This window comes from Adiantum capillus-veneris, chromosome 7, assembly GCF_014529385.1.
Source record: "Adiantum capillus-veneris isolate H3 chromosome 7, ASM1452938v2, whole genome shotgun sequence".
Lineage (NCBI taxonomy): Eukaryota > Viridiplantae > Streptophyta > Polypodiopsida > Polypodiales > Pteridaceae > Adiantum > Adiantum capillus-veneris.
In genome coordinates, this window is record NC_140937.1 from 5,938,458 (window position 1) to 5,958,650 (window position 20,193).

General features: G+C 41.0%; 1 pseudogene; it reads right to left on the reverse strand.

Moving 5' to 3' along the window:
* Window positions 1–527: 527 nt before the first annotated feature.
* The window catches only part of LOC147453383 (uncharacterized), a 94,256-nt pseudogene continuing 74,590 nt past the window's right edge, over window positions 528–20,193 (reverse strand).

The following is a 20,193-nucleotide window of genomic DNA, read 5'->3' on the forward strand; positions in this document are numbered from 1 at the left end:
TATATGCCATATGATCTAGGCAGTTTGCATGAAGATTTGTGGGCTAATTTATGCTTATGCTATAGTGAATGGAAGTTATTGTATTTTCCTTATGATCCTGGAGGATAGTGAAAAACTATTAGAAGAATGATCACAATGGGGCAAATGATTGATTTTTCGTTTGATCCATGGGGCTACTAAAGTGCAAGCTATAGATTCAAGAGTACCAGTTATCTGTTGTAGCAAGTTGCATGGTACAAGGTTTTGGTTTCTAGATTATGCTAAGTCAAAAGAGTTTTTGGTTATGCGTTCAATAAGATTACATGGCTGGCTTCCAGTTGACTTCCTTGGACAATTGATGAAGTATCTTCACATCTTTATCTCAAGTTCTGCTACTAGATTCCGAAAACCTTGCTCCAGTCAACCATGAATATATCCCTTGGAGTAAAGCTCCCTTCGAGCATCTTGATAACAAGGTATTGGTCGATTTTTCCGTGAAAATTGTGCGAACACTTTGTGTTGCCATGGTACTAGGCCAGTTACGGATGTTAAAAACCGCATAAACACACGTTAGTTTTTAGATCCCTGAGATGTTTGGATACTGCTGAAGGTTCACCCGTGGCGTCTAAGATTTTTGTGTTCATGATTTTGTATGTTCCAGCCTCCATGGTTCTTGAACCGCTTATCCTCGAGCAGACGTTATCTGCGTTATTAACATCTTGCATGCGGCGCTTTCAAAAATCAAGTAAAAAAAAAGAAAAAAGTTTATCTTTCCTTTGCCGAAGCACGACAATACTACCGGAGGGCTCAACAATTCCCTAGTTAATCGGTGAGCCATGAATGGTGCATTTTTAGCCCTTCATCCACAGATCTGGAGTAGTCCTGTTTACACTTTCACAAGGCGGACCCACCGTGCTAGGCTTGTGGCCCTTCCCTCTCTCTCTCTCTCTCTCTCTCTCTCTCTCTCTCTCTCTCTCTCTCTCTCTCTTCTCTCTCTCTCTCTCTCTCTCTCTCTCTCTCTCTCTCTCTCTCTCTCTCTCTCTCTCTCTCTCCCCCCCCTCGCCACGGCCCATGCGGCCCAACTCTGAAGGCACCCCTGGCCATGACCCGTCAATGTCCATTCATTAGCCCTGGCTTTCAGAGCCGCGGCCGTGGGAACTGACCCCATTCAAGAAGCATGAAAAAAATAAAAGAAATGCTTCTTTCTGTGGGACGTGTGTCTAACCTCACTATCCTATCTTATTGCAATTTTAGCGAGAACCACGATTAAATTGTCAATCCATGGGACGAAGCTGACTCGACTAGTGCATAGAGGCTACAAGAGGTTGTCAATCTCTCGGGAAAAAACTAACAACTCACATCTAACTCAAGCTACACTCAAGTGACTGAAATCACCAAAAGCCAATCGCTCATCGGCAAACAAATCACATCCGTTACAGCATCAAACGATATCCAAACGTAACGAAACTTCTAGGACATGTTTATAAGACCTAAGCACACATGCTTATGGTCTTAAATCTCACTTTAGATTAATTATAAAAATCACAATTATTAACAATACTGAGTTTTTGACCTAGTCGTTTTTGACCCAGAATGCATCTAAATGCTGAGCAATGATGTCCCAATACCCCGCCTATACTTAGTTTTTTATTTTAAAGCTTAAATTGCTACTTATGATGAAATTAGGCCGTGGGTCGGCGATGCCAAAAGCTACGAAATACCATGAAATGCTTACGTCAATGCGTAGAGCTCTTACCTGCGATTGCAACGCAATAGATGACACTGCAATGTGACAACCGAGAAGGGACTAGGAAGGACGAGAAGGAGATAAGTGAGCGTCGTTAGCTCACGTTGTGTTTCATTATCCAAAAACTTACAAATAACTTACAAAAATTAGCTTTTATACCTTAGCCAAGGTTTTTGGTGGTCAAAACTAATAATCTGGGAGCTCTAACGAAAGATAGGTAATGATAGGTTGATACAATTTTGAAGCTTGTAGACCCGACTCAACTATTACAAGGTTTACTCAAAAAATAGGAGTTACAATATTCTCAATTTATCAAAAATAATAAGTGTTTTTACATGGGAGCTCCAAAAAATGATAGCCGTGGTAGCTTGCTGCTAACATTCCCCCCCTCCTCACTTGTGTCGTCCCTTGACACAGCTTATGGACTGAAGTAGTCTTTGGGTTGACGGCTGGTGAGGTGGTCTTTAAGCACATTTAGTGCCTTTTGGTATCTGATCTTCCCCTCTTTATCTGGCACTTGCAAGAACTACATAGTGACTCTATTTTTCAGCTCCACCGCTAAGTAGCCGACAAACTTTGATGTGAGGTTGCTGATCATTGGCCCATATATTTTTGTTTGCCAAGTGAAGAACCTTGTGTAGAACGCTTCCTCGAATGTAAGCATATTTGAGAAGGTAAAAACATGCATCTGGCATAGAAGCCATAGAGGACTTCTTCGGAAGGTTGACCACTAAGGTTGTAGCATAATCCTTTATTACCCTCGAGGAATGACATCCAAGGGGCGCCTGCTTGCTCTGGCTCATGGAAGACTTTGATGCAGGTGAGCAACATTTGGCAGATTTTATATAACATAGGACATGATAAATCTGGTAGACTTTTGAAGAAGGACATGGCGCCCGTTAGGGTTTTCACCATGTACTCCCCAGTCGGCGGTCCCTTTTCTGGAGCAGGCAATCGGGGGTAGTTCAGCCAAGTTGGCCACTTCTTTGTTAATGCCTCCTATCCTTGCCAGGTCCTTACTCTTGATACATGACAGAAAGTAGGATCCTTTTGTATGGCGCAGGTGATCTTGTGAACAGAATCAAATACCTTGGATTCTTGTTCAACCAACTGAGCCTCCACTTTGGGTGGTCTTGATCTGCACCATCTTCTTGCATGTCTTTGTACAGCCTTTCCTTTACCTGGAGCAACTACACCTTTATCAAAGGGTAAGGCAGGGATTGTTGGTGCCATTGCACATTGATTTGATTGGGAGTGAGTTGTGCAATGTTGACGAAATGAAGGACTCTCAACTCCCAATCCATTGCTGCCTTCCACTGCTCATCTACCTCTTGTGTAATCTTCTCTTTCAGTGCATCTTCCTCAGCCTTTGAAAGCTGGACCATTGGCACTATATCCGTTTTGATTATGTGTACTTGAAATTCCTCCTCGCCACCTAGCGCTTCAGCTGGCTGTGTCTCCATCTCAGCGAAAGTAACTGAGGGGATCTCTATTTGTGGTTGCTCGGAAGTTCCTACCTCTTCTTGTGTTTCTGGCCGTCCCTCTCTCAATAGCTGGTTGACTCTTTTAAGTTTTGCTATTTCTTTCAGTAGCTTGTCTTCTCTTTTGACCCGCATCAAAGCAAGGTCTCTACACTGAGATTGCTCCAATTTAAGCTCCAACTCGAGTTCTTTATTCTTCTTCTCTAATGCCTTGTAGACCTCGTTTGTGCCTTTGATCGAGGCAATGACTGAATTCTCTCGTATTTGCCGCAAGAAAATTACCTGATCATTTATTCTTTGTTCTGAGTACTGTAGGGAAGCATTTGCTACATCTAACTGTACTTGCATCTTTTGAACTGATAGGGTTGTAGTTAGAAGTTCGTTTGTAACTTTTGTCAGCTGTTTATCTTTTGCTTTGCATGCATTTGACAACTTTGTAAGCAAGTCACCGAGCTCCTCCATCTTTTTTTGTTGTTTATTCCTTGCGAGCTGATGTTGTTCAGCTTTCGCTTTCAACTCCTACACTTGACTTTGTAGATCGGTGATGACGTTTAGTCAGTCATCTAACTCCCCTTGAAGTTCGTCAATCACCGTTTCTAATTCTTTGGTCCTTGTGCTACGGCTAAGTGCTGCTGAGCAAAGTCATTCAGTCATGTCCTACATTTTCTTGGCATGCTCATTAACCTGCAGGATCACTTCGTTGTTTGATTGCTAAGCTTCATTTTGTGCTAGCTGACTTGATGTTTCTGCAGATTCTTGTGTATCTTTTGGCGGCATCATGGTGGCTGGTTGTTGTTTCCCTTGTGGCTGTGGCTGATCCTCTTTTGCTTTGTCATTCTGAGGCTTCGTGGATGCCTCGGCCTTCTTTTGATGTGTTGAGGTAGAGGGTGTTCCTCGGCCTCCTGTTCTCTTGGTTCCTCAAACTTTGTGTTGTCCTGTGGTTCAGGACTTTTTGCCCTTTCTGACTCTATCTCTTGCTGTTTGCGTGGCTCTTGTGTAGTAGCTGCCTGTTGTGCAGATTCCCCTGCTTCTTGCTATTCAAGATCTGTCTCTTTTGTTGGCTCAGTTGCTCTGGTTCTAACTACTGGTGATGGTGGTGGGCTTGGCATGGGGTGATCATGCTGTTTAGAAACATATGAAGAAGGGTGGGGAGACACATCACCCTGATCATGTTGTGTTGCTCCTTGTGCAGTGGCTTCCTCTACTTGCTTTTTCTGCTCCACTGTCCCCTTAGATTTTTGTTTTGCTTCTTGGGCTTCTCTCAGTTGCAAGGCTTCTGCTTCTCGATACATCTTTTCCAGTGATTCAGTGGGATCTTCAGCCTGTTTCCTGGTAAGATGCTTAGTTCTTGGTCCTTTAAGCTCAATGGGTACCCACTTTGCTGGGTCCTTTCCTTGTGCTTGGCGGCTTCTTCATTTCTTCCCATCGTGCTCTTTTTTCCTTGTTATTAGAGCTTTCATTGCTGTGTCGTTTTGACAAGCTATATTCTCTTGGCAGATCTTGTAGCTCAAGGAGAAGGTTGTGCTAGCACTATCCAAGTGTCTTGATCTGGGGTAGGTGGAAAGTTGTTGGCCATGCCGATAGCATGGTAGGAAATTCTGGTCAAAACCTCTGACGCTCCCAGGTATGTGATTTTTCCTTCTTTCTTTGTCTCTTTCAATGTGGACAAAACATACTGTGCATGGTCAATTGGTTGCCTGGTTGTTGATTTGAGAACTTGTGTAAAAGTCGTGGCAACCGCATGATTTGGTGTTGTATACCTTTGTGGTCTCTTGGCAAGGAAGTGGAAGTGCTGGTGGTACAACCTTGTGGGCTCTTCCACCTGTTTGTGAATGTGAGAATTAGATATTCCAATGGCTTTTTCTACTCCGCCTTTCCTTTCCGCAAGTACTCCGATACTCGCCTTCCCTGAGGTCAACAAATGTGGCAGCGGCGGTTTCCTTGGTGAAAGTTTCGGCCGTCTTTTGATCTCTTGCCCTCATTGTCATTCCTTTTGTTGGTAGTCTGAGTGCTTCTGACGCTATCTCCTTGGTAATCACTACTTCAACCTTATTCCCTTGTGGGTCAGAGATTTGAGGGGTTCCATCTTCTTTGATTGTGGACAAAAGCTCATACGCTATTTAGAAGTCCACTCCACACAGCTCTTGTTCATAGAAATCTCTGAGTCCTAGCCTTTGATTGGCTTCTTTGGTCTCGGGCTTTGCGGGGATATCATACACTTCTTTTGGTAGAAGTTGCAGCTCTACCTGATGTCCTTCCGGCCTCTTGAATCTACCGGTGAACACTATGGTGTTGTGCTCTTCAAGTTGTTCCTTTGAGAGATAGGTCGCTTTGGCATTCTTGACTGAATGGAGGTCTAGTTGATATGATGGTAGCTCTTGTAGCTTCTCCTTTTACGAGAGCTTCTTCTCGACCCTCTCTGTGGCTTGCATGGCTCCTATTGAGTAAATAGAGTATCAAATGTTAGGAAATTTGGCAGATTCTCTCTGAAATGTCCTTCAGGCTGAAATGCACACAATTTTGGTCTAATTTGCTTCAAATCAATTTTTGAACATGCATAGATGCATAAAAACATGTAAAGATCAAATTCATAAAGTCAATACAAAAATTCACAACAAAAGTAAATAATCACGATTATTTAAAGCTGAGTAATTTCTTCAACTCTTTGCAAACTTAGCATTATAGCCTTGAAGTATATACCAAATACATACTCTGAGTGAAATATGGGCTCATTTGAGTGCACTGGGTGAAATGGTGTTAAATTTAGGCTTTAGGTCTCTAAACAGCAAATGAAAAGAAATTTTGAGATTTTGAGATCCAAATTTGTTCAAACTTGGCTAGTGGGCTTAGGACATCATGTACTTTGGATGTATGATGACAAAGTTGCAACTTTCTCCCATTTTGGCCAAAAAGTAAATAATCACGATTATTAACTTTTCTACCAAAATGAACATTTTTTGGTACAACTTGGTTCTAGGAATTGTATAGACCTTGTACATGTGATATGAGGTGATTTGGATCAAGAAATGTGGCTCATAACTCAGAATTTGGCTTGCAAGGACTTCTTTGTGATTTTTGGCAGTTTTCCAAGTTATATGTGATCATTTTGGCTCATACTTGAATTTTGGCATGTATTAGGTGTGTACAAGTGATAGGTGATGTGATGATGCAACTTTCAAGCCAAAATAGTGCAAAAGTAAATAATCGTGATTATTTACAACAGTGACATTTTTTTGCAAAACTTTCAAATTTTTACCTAAACACATTCTATACACCTAAAACAAGTCAAAAATTGAATTTGGTAAAGTTTGGTCTTGCCGGCATCACTTTGTGCTTTGTCGACTCTGAAATCTTAGATTTTTGTGACTATACTGCGTGTTGAGTTGGTTAGTCACTTTTGAGGCTATGAACTTGTCCGCAACATAGTCGTGAAGCAACTCATCCAATTTTGGCCCATTTGAAGTCAATTTGACCGCGTATTTTAAATTTGACGCTTTGTAGCCTTCGAGCCGTTTTCTGCTTTTTGAGGGCTTTGCTTGATTTATTTCACAAAACCAATCATATACATTGTATGTAGACCTCGTAAGCAAGCTGTCTGTGGAGTCAGAACCCAATTCTGGCATCTACCAAAAACCTAGCTTTTCTAGTTGGGACCCCTTCAACCCTTGCCAAATGGTCAACTGGTGATATAGAAGTGTTATATTATGTTGGGGCATGCTACAGTTCAAATCTCATCCAATTTGGTTGAGTTGACGGGCCACTATGGTCGATTTTTAATCATAGGTCTTCGTGCATTGCTCGGATTCTAGGGTTTTCTCTAGGGGTTTAGACTAGCTTCCGGCCGTACAAAATGGATCATTGATGAGTAAATAACTTACTCCTCATGTTTTGTGTGAGACGGCACTGAAAATGGACGACTGTAGACTCCGAAAAAAACGCGCAAAGGAGGTCGAAAAGCTCTCTCTCCAAAGGAAACAAGTGGAAATGAGGTGATTTTAGCTTACCTTGGGTATCTATACTCGGACTTCCCGAACCATTTTCCCCCAGATTCCCTAGTTAGTCCTACTAAGCCGCGAAATCTATGTTAGACTCAAAAACTTCTCCAATCGGATTCCTGTAGCTCATTCTGCAAGAATTCTGCAAAAGTAGGTATGGCTGCTTAATTTAGGCTTCTCGCTTCCATTTTCCGATTTGATTGAAATTTTTTGTGCTTGTCCGCCTTGACTTTCCAATCACCACCGTGTCTTCAGTTTTTCCATCTCAGCTCCCTTGCTATTTATAATTAAATTTTGACATGTTTATTAAAAAATCAAAGAAAATAACCAAATGCGCTAAAAAAGCAAAGTGAAAATCCGATAATTAAGAAAATCCATCAAAAAACACATCTTTATTGTTTTTTGTTGAATTTCGCCATTTTTAAGTCTCAATATCAAGAAAAACGATGAAAAACAATTATAAAAAAGGATTGTTTTTTGATGATTTACTGATAGTATATACACTTTTTACATTCATCAGGGAAATATTATCAGTTAAATTTCCACTATTGATGAATTATAAGGGCATTATTAGATAATTTTGAAAAAAATCACACGTTAACATCAAATGTTTTCCTCCCTCTTCAAACATTGTCCCTAATTATATAGTACTCTTCCACCCCTCCTAGATGGGGTACTACGGGACGCCTGTGTGCATAGGTTGAACAATCGTGTCTATGCATAGCCTTGGTTGGCTCTACCATGCTTTGAAGATCACTGCAGTTCAAACCATTATTTTGTGCAAGAGGTGGGTCTTGAGTAATTAACTCAAGGGTTTCTGATGTCGAGGCTTTTTTATTCTGTCTTCCAAAGAGAAAATCTTGTAGCTTGTGTGCTCTTTGCTTCATTGTTCCATCAAGATGCTTTATCACACTAATTTCCTGAGCTGTTGGTAGCCCTTTTGACCATTTTCAAGCTTTTACTCGCCATTGATACCTTGGTTTGTTTGGTGTAGAACGGTGTGGTTGAGGTTTCTGAGGCTTAACTCTCCATTGCTTGACTGCTTTTCCCGTTTGCGACGGAGAAGATAAGTGCTCTTTTTTCTGCCAAAACCATTTTGTGTTAGGTTCCCTGCTTGGAGATTCTTGCCTTTGTGTTTTGACCTTTGGAACCGTCTTTGATATTGTCGATGATGTTTTGGGCACCCATATTTGAATCGGCTTGTCCTTAAGTTGTGCTTTCGGTACCCAAATTTTCCTGACTCCTTGCATGCTATCTGTAGCCTTTTCTTGTCGACAGGATGGAGAAGATTGACTACTTCATGGTTTGGTCAGCTGATTGCTTCCTTTCCATTCCTCCTTGCTTGGTGCAATTGGAACAATGAGTTGCCCGCCTTTAGATGATAGCTTGAGCTGATTTGTATCCCAGTCTGGTACTGCCTTGTATGTCCGCATCCATGGAATTCCAAGAATCATCGTTTCATTCATGTGTTCATCTGGTAAGCATATAAACTTATAAGGACATGAATATCCATGTAGTATCACATTCAATTTGACTACTCCCAATGTTGGTGTTGGGTTCTTGTTGCATCCCTTGATTGTTGCTATTCCCGCTGTCAAAGACTGACTTATAGCCTTCTTGTACATGGAATAACTAACTGCATTTACTCTAGCTTCTGTATTGACCAATGCATTTGTGCTATGGTTGTTGAGCCGCACTTTGATGCAAAGGTCTATTCCACGTCTGTTGACACTGCAACTTTCTGCAACTCCCATTGTCGGTCATCTATTTCCAGGGTGTTGATGAGAATAGGTATTTGTTGATTCTTGAGAGCAGATTTCATTTTGAGTACCAAAGCCGAGCTTCTTCTTGGGCTTCATGAATAACCTGTTGTCGTTTTATCTTCCTTTGCTTAGCTGCATGCATTCATTCTAGCAATTCATTGGTTGGTGGAAAATTGTATTTCTTTAAACGGAATCCGCTAATCCAATTAGCCATTGGTTTACCATCTAGTGTGGATAGCTTAATTGCTCCACTTGGAGATACATCTTCAATGATAAACGATCCATTTCCCTTTTTCTTAAACTTGGAAATGTGTTGCTTAAGGGAATAGATTAAAACTAAGTCCCCTTTTTTGAATATTTTTGTAATAAGATGGGGATCAAAAAATTGTTTTTGTTTTCGTTTTTGTGCGTAGATGTGAGCTACAGCTATTAGTCTTTGCTCATCTAGCTTCTCTAAATCTTCAAGTGTTTCTCAAAATTCATGTCCAGTCCACTCAAGATCCTTTGCTACCCTTAATGTCGGTAATAGAAATTCTATTGGTAATATGGCATCAAGGCCATAAACAAGGTTAAAGGGTGTAGCATTTAAAGCTGTTTTGAATGAAACTCGATAAGCCCATAGAGCAGCATGGAGATTCATTTCCCAGTTTGTCCTTCCTGAACTAAACACTTTAGTCAAAACTGAGCTAAGAATCTTATTCGTATGCTCAGCTTGTCTGTTTGCTTGTGGATGATAGGGAGCTGATTTGTTATGGATGATCATAAATTCATTAAGCAAATACTCGATTACCTCATTGAGGAAATGAGTTCTCCTATCACTGACAATTTCTATTGGCAGTCCATATCTTGTGAACCCATATTCATATAAGAATGCAGTAGTGGTTCTAGCATCATTCCTTTGAGTTGCTTAGCCTCGGTCCACTTGGTCAAATAGTTCGTAGCTACAATGATATATTGAGCTTGGGTTCTATAAGCAGGTGGCTGTATTGGCCTAACAAAATCTATACCCCATTTTGCAAAAGCTCTAGCTTCCATCGTTTGATAAGTAAGTGATTAAATAGTTACTCCACTTAGGAACATGAGACATTTGAAACAATATTACATGAGATATGGATGTTTGTTTTTTACATTGAGGACAATCCTTTACGAAAGAGCGAACATCACTCCTCATAGTTGGCCTGAATACTCCAAGTCTCAAGATCCTTTGTATAGTTTGGTCTTCCGCAAAGTGAAGTCCCACTATGGTAATATGTGCTTGACTTAGGTATTGGTTTTTCTCTTCATGATTAATGCATAAGAGTAATATTCAATCTCGGTTTCTTTTGTATAGCCTACCATCTAGTAATTGATACATAGACGATTGTTCGATTAATGCGACTGTAATAGGAAGTGGTATTTGCGAGTCCACTTGAGCTATGGTCATCAATGATACCATATTTTTTGATCATCAAGGTATCATTTTCACGGAGAACAGATATGCATCTGGTAGATCATCATCTACTCCTTTAGGTGATTTCCCTGACAAAATCCTTGACAAATGATCTGCTCTTTGATGAGTGGTGCCCTTTTTTACAGCCACAATAAAATCAAATTCCAGAAGAATGATGAAACCATCTCACTATTCTTCTTGTGCTGCATGGCTTGTTGACCAGGTACAATAAAGCTTGGTGGTCCACGCAGGACACAATTTTTTTTGCTAATAGGTAATGTTTATACTTTTTTATGGCATAGATCATTTCTAATCCTTTCCCTTTGGTGGTGGTGTAATTCTTTTCTACCATGTTCAACTGTTGGCTAGCATAAGAAATAGGAAAATCAATTTTCTCGTCTCCTGGTTGAGCTAGTATACACCCAATGGAAAAATTGGAAGCATCTACATGTATGTGGAATATCTTATTCCAATCTGGTGCTTTCAATATTGGAGCTGAGGTGAGAGCTTGCTTAAGCTTCATGAAGGATTCTTCACATGCCTCAGTCCACTTAAAGTGTGTAATCAAGCTATACATGGGTTTTGCAATTATAGCATACATGTAAATGAACCGTCTGTAATATCCACAATGTCCCATGAAGGCTTGAACCCCCTTGACTATTGTTGGTCTAGGCAAATCAACAATAACATGAACTTTATCCATATCAGTAGCTATGCCATTTTTAGACACTATATGTCCAAGAAGTTTTCCTTGTCTACCCATGAATGTGCACTTTTCAAGATTTAAGCAAATCCTATAAAGTCTACATTTTTTGAATACCTTTTTGAGGTGTTCAAAATGATCAGCCCTGATTGATGAATGTACGCACAAATCATCCATATATACTTCCAATAATTCCCTAAGATATTCTTTAAAAGCATGACTCATCAATCTTTGAAATGTGGTAGGAGCATTAGTTAACCCAAAGGGCATAACTCGATTGGCCAAAATACCCCATTCCGTTGCAAAAGCAGTTTTATGCTGATCTTTTGGGTCAACCAAAAGTTGGTTGTATCCCAAATCTTTTACATGCTCAGTGATTGGAAGAGGAAAGTTGTCTCTAATGGTAGCTGTATTCACTTTCTTGAGGTTGACGCACACTCGTAATTTTCCATGCTTCTTGGGTACTACCACAATTGGAGACACCCAATCTATGTGCTCAATTTCATAAATGAATTTGGCTTCCTTTAGTTTTTCAATCTCTTCTTTGATCTTCCTGGAAAATATCTCATTATATGTGTATGGCCTTTGTCTACTTTGTTTCGCATCATCTCTCATGGGTATGGTATGTTGACAGATTTCTGGATCAACACCCTTGAGATCCTTGTAAGACCAAGCAAACATTTCTTGGTATTCTTTTAGCAAGCTTAACAAAAGCTCTTCTTCTTCTTTTGTTAGGTCATTTGTAATGTAGGCAAGCCTAGTCTCTTCTCCTACATCAGCCAAATCTATCTTTTTCGCGTTTTCGGGCCCTTCAAGGACTCACCCTGTTTTTGTAGTTCTCTAACAGGAGGTTCGACTATAATTTTCCGATCTTGGAGAGTATATTTTTTGTAATGGGATGGAACAGTCATTACATCTTTACCATCCTCTTCTATGATTTCCATTTTGGACGTTGTATATACCTCCTTTAGAGCTTTTTTCAACTCTTTTTACTTCTTTTTCTGCTCAACTCGTGGCATGGTTGACTCCTTTTCCTATTTTTTGGTTTTTCTTGAGTATCCCTTCTCGTTTTTCTTGATGTTTTTGACATTTTTGGGTTTTCATTTGAAGGATATCATGTTGTCTACTTCTAGGGTCTGTTATGCTCTTTTTACTTGAGTGGTCTTACACACTATGGATTCATCTTCATTATCTCCCAAGTAAGAGGGTAATGTTTTCAAGTTCAATGGTTTAGACATTCCTGAAGCTTCAGATCCGCAATCCCCATACAAGGATTGTACATCCATGTCCATATTCGGAGGTAGGTTCTCTAACCAAACTTCCTCTATAGGAGCTGGCTTTAGAGCTAGGCTCCCACCATTGATCTCTCGAACTTTCCCATAAGTGTCCTAGCTAGTCTTCCTCTACGGATGGAATCCCATCTAAGGCATCTTCGCTATCCGGCATTATAAGTTCTGGTCCTTTTGGTTCACAGTCGGGTTCTACCACCACTTTGGATTTTTCTTAATTGTCTCTCACCACACAAGCTCCTCAGGTTTTGCCATACTTTCGAGCTTCGGTTTTTGTTTTTCTAGCATTTCTTGCGTGATTCTTACCAAGTTTTGATAAGCTTCAAGATTAGTTGCTTCCATGTTTAGAAAAGGATAGTTTTTCCATTTGTTTTTCATGTTTTGGTTTGCTTTAAGTCCCACTTGGTAGGCTTCCAAGGTTGCATTAAATAGGCTCAAAAATTTTATCAACCACAATTGATCCTCCAGATGTTACGGTTGTTTCTTTGGTTTCAATTCCAGGTTCTTTCACCTTTTCCTGGAATAGCTGTTTTGCTTTCTCCTTGATTTCAGCTCGTTGTTTCTATTTTCTCATCTCATACCTTTTTCTGCTTCTTTTGGTCTTTTGAGAGGTAATTTCTGTATTCTCTGAATCATCAGAGGAGTTATGTTTCTTTTTCTTAGACTGGGCTCTAGTGGTTACCTTGATTGGGACAATTGGTTCACTCTCAGATGAGCTACTAGGTATCACTTGGACTACGACGTTTACTACTATTTTGCCCTTGTTTAAAGGATTTTTTGGACAATCTTTTGGGAAGTGTCCTCCCTTTTTGCAACATTGTATGCAATAAGCCTTAACCAGCTTGATGTTTTTGTCAGGCTCTGGGCATTCATTTTTCCAATGATCATCTGCACCACAGTTATGACAGTTTCCCGTTCTTGGCTTAACCATGGGTCTTACCATAGGAGGTATAACACCTTGATTAGCTACATAATACATTGGTGCAAGATCTTCCATTGGTGGTGGATGTGAATTATACAATCTCCTTCTACCATTAATGTAGATGGACTAAACTCAGTATAGGGTGTAACAGGCACTAATGCTTGTTCATCTATGACTCCTTTTGAATGCATGTACTTTACATGCACTGCATTATGTCTTGGATATGGAGGTTGTTGACCCAACATGGGTTGAGGTCTTTCCATACACATCGGTGGTCTTTGAGCTGGTGCCATGTTAGGCTACTATCTGTACATGGGTTGTTCTTGTGGCCTCATGGGCACGTACTGAACATCCCCATCATACTTTGGTTGGAAATAGCACTCATTTTTCTCATGGTTGGTCCATTTACCCTCGATTGCTCACCATTTTTGTGGTCTAATTGGTTGTCCCTATTGAGGTATCCCTTGTCCTGGTCCTCTTATAGGTGCTTTTTTCATGTTATTCATCATGTCGTTCATTCTTTTGAGCATGTCTTCTATGGCTGAAAGTGGTGCTGCAGCAGCTGTCCCCACTTGAGCTGGTTTAGTGGATGCTATTTTCTCACTTTGGTTATCCTTAGGGACATCTTCTTCATTGAAAATATCACAATTGTCTCCTAAGTCAATAGCATCTAACACACACTCTTCTAGGGTTGTATGCTTCTTGCTATAGAGTATATCATGAAGTTCTTTGTTTAGCAGTCCCTCTAGAAACAATGATACTAGTTGTTCTTTTGCAAGTATCTCTAGCCCTGGGCATCTGGCAATGTATTGTTTCATTCAAGTTGCACAATTCCTAACAGACTCACTATGTTTCTGTTTAAAGTTGTAGATTTGAGCTACCATATTGTGTTTGATCCCCATTTTGGAAAAAGCAGCTACAAATCCTTGAGCTAATGGTGTTCAAGTCCATGATTGACCTTGGTGGAATGTTTTGGAACCATGTCAATGCTTTTCCTTCTAATGTCATTCCAAACCCTCGAATTGAGTATGGAAATCAAATATGCGTTCAGCTCTTAGCACTTGCTTAAAGCTTGCTAAGTGGTCGTATGGATCCCCAGATCCACTGTATTTTTTGACCCATTTTTAAAAATTAGTTGATATGACGCGTCTATTTGGTTCAACTCCCGATCTCTTGGCAGTTGCTCCTGTTTCGAGTCCTTCAAACCAGTCTGTTGGAAATAGTGACTCATGTAGCCCTGGACTGGCTTTAGTGTCACCGAGTTTCAATTTGTGTGATGAGGTGGTTTCTGGCTTCTTAACATTACTCTTAGATGATCTCTCACGGTGTTCATCTCTTGGAATTGTTTTTGGTCCTTGTCCCAATATCCAATCCCTTATGGAATACCCTTGGAATTTGGTTTGTTCTACCTCCTCAAGAGTCATCATAACAAAGTTATTGTTATAACATTCCCTAAACAGATAGGTTGGTGGGTCTGTTGATCCCTTATCCTTGATCTTGAAGATATAGATGATCTTCATGGTTGTTAGTTGTCCTGATTTGGCATGCAAAGTCCACAGAAGATTCTTTACGTTTCTATCCTCCCAACAATAGACTCCAATCCTAGGATTATCAGTATTAAGCCGTTTAAAGGGCTTCAAATCAACTTGATCATATCCCTTGAATACTAAAGTTGGTGGTCCTTCTTTTGCAGCCATATCTAGAATTATGGTGTTTACTTCTAAACCCCATTTGTCTATCATGTCAGGGTCTTTGACTTGTAAATACTAAGTTACGTTTCTATCCATGTACATTTTTCCTTGTTTGTTTTCCTTGATCTCCTCTTCAAACTCAATACCATACTCTTTGTTAAGATCCAAGTAAACCTGAGCTCCATGGCGATTAGTCTTATAAAAAGAGAGTATATGCTTATAGCGCATTGTTGTTTCGGTTTTTGAGTGAGTCGAATAGAAATACATTTCAGATGTTGAATCTGAAAAAGTGTCAGAGACTTCTTCAAGAATCATGTGCAAGGAATTTCCTTGATTCACGCTCTCTTCAGTGGATACTCTACTGGAGGTTTCTCCAAATATGTCGTGATTTCCTAGTACACGACCAGATCTAAGGTTCATAAAGACTTATGAAGCCCTGGATAGAGTACTTTCTCTAATCAAATTTCCTCAAGTTTGGACTATTTTCCCCCCATTTACACTCAAGTCTGCAAAAGTCAGTACAAACTTTAGTTTTTACCTAGTTTTTTGCAAGTTTGGTGATCCAAATCCAATGTGCCTTTACAAAAGTTGTTTGTACACATGCAATGAGTCACTGGTATCAACCTTGGTCAAATCTAAGCTAAAAGTAAATAATTGTGATTACCTATTTTATGCCCAAAACGAACAATTTTTTGCACTTTTTTCATAGATAATCTTTTCATGAGTTGTTTCAAGCCTATGAATCAAGTCAAAACTTAAGCTGGACTAAAATGTCAAGAAAAAGTAAATAATTTGAGTTTTTGTAAACTCTTGAAATTTTTACCTCAAAGTGTCTTTAAACTTACCTACTGGTGCATACAACTTTTAAGTATACTCTCCAGTCGTATTGAGTGGTTTGGAGTCTTTTCGTGTTATTTCTAACCGTAAACCTGAAATTTTGCACTTCAAATACAAACTCACAATAATTCTTTTCGAGAGAGCAATGTTCTGAAATCCACCTCGGATCCTACTTACCCTACTCCTAGGTTCTCATGCAATGGGGTTGTGGAAAGTGTCCACAAACACTTTGTTTCTTGTTTTTTTATGGTTTCGTGAGCATTGATCTTAAGACTTGTCTTTTCTATCAATTAGTCTCAAAAGCCTAATTTAATTCTACAATCCTACAATCCTAAAGGCACTCGACAAATACGATTACTTCCAAGCTACCTCTACACAACAAAAGACGACAATCTTAAGATATGCAGTTTCTAAAAAGAAAGTTTTAACTCTAGGAGATCCTAGAGGAAGTTGAAGGGTAACTTCACAAGACTCTTGTGTTTTTCCCTAGTTTAGGTCTCTTCGATTCCCAACAGCGGTGCCAAATGTGGGACGTGTGTCTAACCTCACTATCCTATCTTATTGCAGTTTTAGCAAGAACCACGATTACATTGTCAATCCATGGGATGAAGCTGACTCAACTAGTGCATAGAGGCTACAAGAGGTTGTCAATCTCTCAAAAAAAAACTAACAACTTGCATGTAACTCAAGCTACACTCAAGATAGTCAAACAAATCACATCCGTTACAATATCAAACGACATCCAAACGTAATGAAACTTCTAGGGCATGTTTATAAGACCTAAGCACACATGCTTATGGTCTTAAATCTCACTTTAGATCAAGTATAAAAATCACGATTATTAACAAGTGAGTTTTTGACCTAGTCATTTTCGACCCAGAATGCATTTAAATGCTTAGCAATGATGTCCTAATACCCCACCTATACTTAGTTTTTTATTTTAAAGCTTAAATTCCTACTTACAATGAAATTAGGCCGCGGATCGACGATGCCAAAAGCTACAAAATACCGTGAAATGCTTACGTCAATGCATAGAGCTCTTACCTGCGGTTGCAACACAATAGATGGCGATGTCGGCCAAAGCACACGATCAATAAATGCCAGCAACAAAGGTAACAAAGAGACAGAAATCATCTACATCCACGTCCACCGTGAGGAGGTCATCCATATCAAGGGAGGAAAAAGATCGGTAAGGCTTCTCTTTCCTAAGGAATCTGCAAGTAAAGGTATAGCCTCTGCTTCTAAGTGGCCAAAAGGGACTGCTCGAGCCAAAGGAAAGGAAGGGCTAGGCTAGTCCTGAAACACATGACCCCAAAGGAAGAAGCACCTGGCCACACCAGTGCTTCAAGTTTGGGAACCAGAGTCGTGCCTAGTTTGCCAAAAAGAAGGTCATCCGAGGCGAAGCAGTAGAAGGTCACCTATCAATTCACGCGGCGCATGCGAGTGATGCCAGTCCACTTTGACAACCCCAAAGCATAAGTGGTAAGAAGGTTCCCATGCCCTAGGGAGGTGTTAACCACTAGTGTCCAGCCGGGCTTGTCGGCCCAATAGGAAAAGGGTAAGAGTGATCGTCGATGAGAGGTACACTCTAACAAGAACATTCAAGGGTTAGTTGGCTACGTATGGGTGCCCAAGTGTGAATGGGACAAGCTCATATAAAAGTCACCTAAACCTAAAAATCATTCATTCTTTTATTTGTGCAATTGAAGAGTGCTCTTGCTCCATCTCCATCTTCTTCTTCTTCATCTCCTTGTGTGTGTGTATGCGTGTGTGTGTGTGTGTGTGTGTGTGTGTGTGTGTGTGTGTGTGTGTGTGTGTGTGTGAGAGAGAGAGAGAGAGAGAGAGAGAGAGAGAGACTGTGGGTGATCGAGCATTGCAATGACGGAACGATGATGGTGAAGTGGTTGAGCACGGCGCAACGGTGGCTCCTTCTTCTTTGCGGTGAGGAATCATCCATGAAGGCGAGCATAGGGCGGTGAGTGACACACCCTTGCTCTCTTGAGCTTGCTAGATTAGTTTAGTTGTGTGCTTGGAGCCATTTGTGGCTCGCACACAGTGTATCGGCAAGTCCCTTGCATTGGCAGGTACGATAGATGCGCACATTTTTGGCGTTGTTGCCGGGAAATGCCCTGCATTAAGCTCGAGTAGCACTCTATGCTACTTTGTGGTGCATTTTAAAATGTAGGAAAGGTAGATAAGGAAGGGGTGTGTGTTGAGAAGGAGTTTGTTTTGCTACTATGTTTTTTTTGTTAATAAGGTGTTGAAAGTACTGTGTTTTCTCTGTGATAAAGTGTTAGAATTAAGGTAGTAGATCCATAATGTTAGTTCTGTGTAAAGTACAGTAAGTAATTATGTTAGCTAAGAGTTGTTGTAGTAGTGTGTTAGTGTGTAACAGTAGCTCTATTAGTTGTAAGTAGGTAGGTTAGGTATGTGTGTGCTTGCGCTCACAGCGCGGGTGTGGCAACCTTATCCCAATGTCATGCCAAGGGTAGGACCAGGCACGGCCAAGGGCCAGGATGGACATGCAATCAAGGGGGTCCCTATATTTAGAAGGCCAAGGGTCTATATAGGGCATGGTTGGGTGATGATGAGGATGTTCCAGTTCCCTTGCCCTTTCACTGGTATCAGAGCTAGGGGAGAAGGATCCATGGAGGAGGGGGGAAGGTTGCATGAAGCATGCATGGTCTCTTTCCCTTCCTAACTCTCTCTCTCTCTCTCTCTCTCTCTCTCTCTCTCTCTCTCTCTCTCTCTCTCTCTCTCTCTCTCTCTCTCTCTCTCTCTCTCTCTCTCTCTAAGGTCGTGGAAAAATCCTCTAACAAGGAAGGCGCGGGCTGCCGTGGGCAGGCGCCCTAAGCATGAGATGGAGGAGATCTTGGCTGTCAAGGGCATGGACCCTTAAGAGGACGAAGTCAAGGCAGTGGGAGTAGGTGCTTGAAACCAGGGCGGGTTGGAGGCTTACACAAGCAGGCAAGAACTGCCTCTTGCAAGGAGGGGGCGAATGGAGCCGATTGCACAAAACCCATCAAGCGAGCAACTGCACGAGTCGCCGTGAGCTGCTGCACAAAACGCGTCTTTGCACGGGGCCCAGCCGAGGCTCACAGTGCTTGGTAGGAGCACATCTAGTCGACCCGCCATCACCATGCTCACACACTGCTTTTATTTCATATTTGGGTGCCCTAAGGGTGCCCTAAGGCCACCCTAGGGGCTTTTCCCATAGTAGGAATACGCAGGCCACCCACCTAGGTCGCTCCCACAGATTCGGCTACACATGTCCGCAGTCGGCGGTCAAGTTGCATGCATGGACCATGAAAACCGTACACAGGCAGAGCTTAGAAAGTTGTGATACGACCAAGCTTTTCATGGCAACATAAAGTTATACAAGGCATCATGGATGAGCAGGTCTCGAGAAGACGGCATCGAACGATGAGCAGGTCTCAAGAAGGCGGCATCGAACGAACATGTCCTCACAGATTTTGCAAAAAGTTTTGGCATGGCCACATTGATTTTTGGAAGATTTCTTTAGCCATACATATTGACTTGAAGCGACTATCACCATCTCTTTGACAAGGATCGGTTTTTGGTGGTTTTTGATGACGTATTCCTATATCGCCACATACGATAATGCTCATTGATTCGACGATCTTCGACGCATTGATCCCGTAAAGCAGAGCAACTTGCCAAAAGCACTTAGTTTACTTTTTCTGCAGTTGTTGCAGCAGAACCACATAAAGGTTTTTATGGCATGTTTGCATGTCAAGTTGGCATCAAAATTCAAGGAACTTTGAATGCACAAGCTATGTGCCCCTCAAGGTCGGGCAGCAGAATGAGGCATCATGTGGCAAACTTGGGGCAATTTTGGCAAATATGCGTGCAACATGGGGGATTTTACTCGAGACAACGGGAGTCACGACTTGTCAACAATAATTGGTATTTGGCAGGATCGACTCTGAGAAATAATTGGTCAATTATTTAGTTGCAGTACGGTAAGTATTGGTCAGGCTTATGGCTTGTATAGTAAAGATATTTGGCAGGGCCAACTCGTTATTATACTTCAAGAAGCCGACAGGCATTTTGAAGTGTCTGCACCCAGTATTGCATTACCCAGGTACGCTTTGTTTGTGCAATAGTTTATTGCTGATTTTATGTTTTTAGTATGGACATCCACACCTATGAGCTGAATTCCATGTCGACCACCACATGAATTTTCACTACGCCAACTTGTCAAGCAAAGGTTGCTAGGATCAAGAAGGGTTTGATAATAGCTGACATTTGATAGCTCAACTGTAGAGGAGCACCGGGCAATGTCATGATTCTCAATCCGTAGCAAAATTTGGCAAGGCCATTTTCCTATGAAATT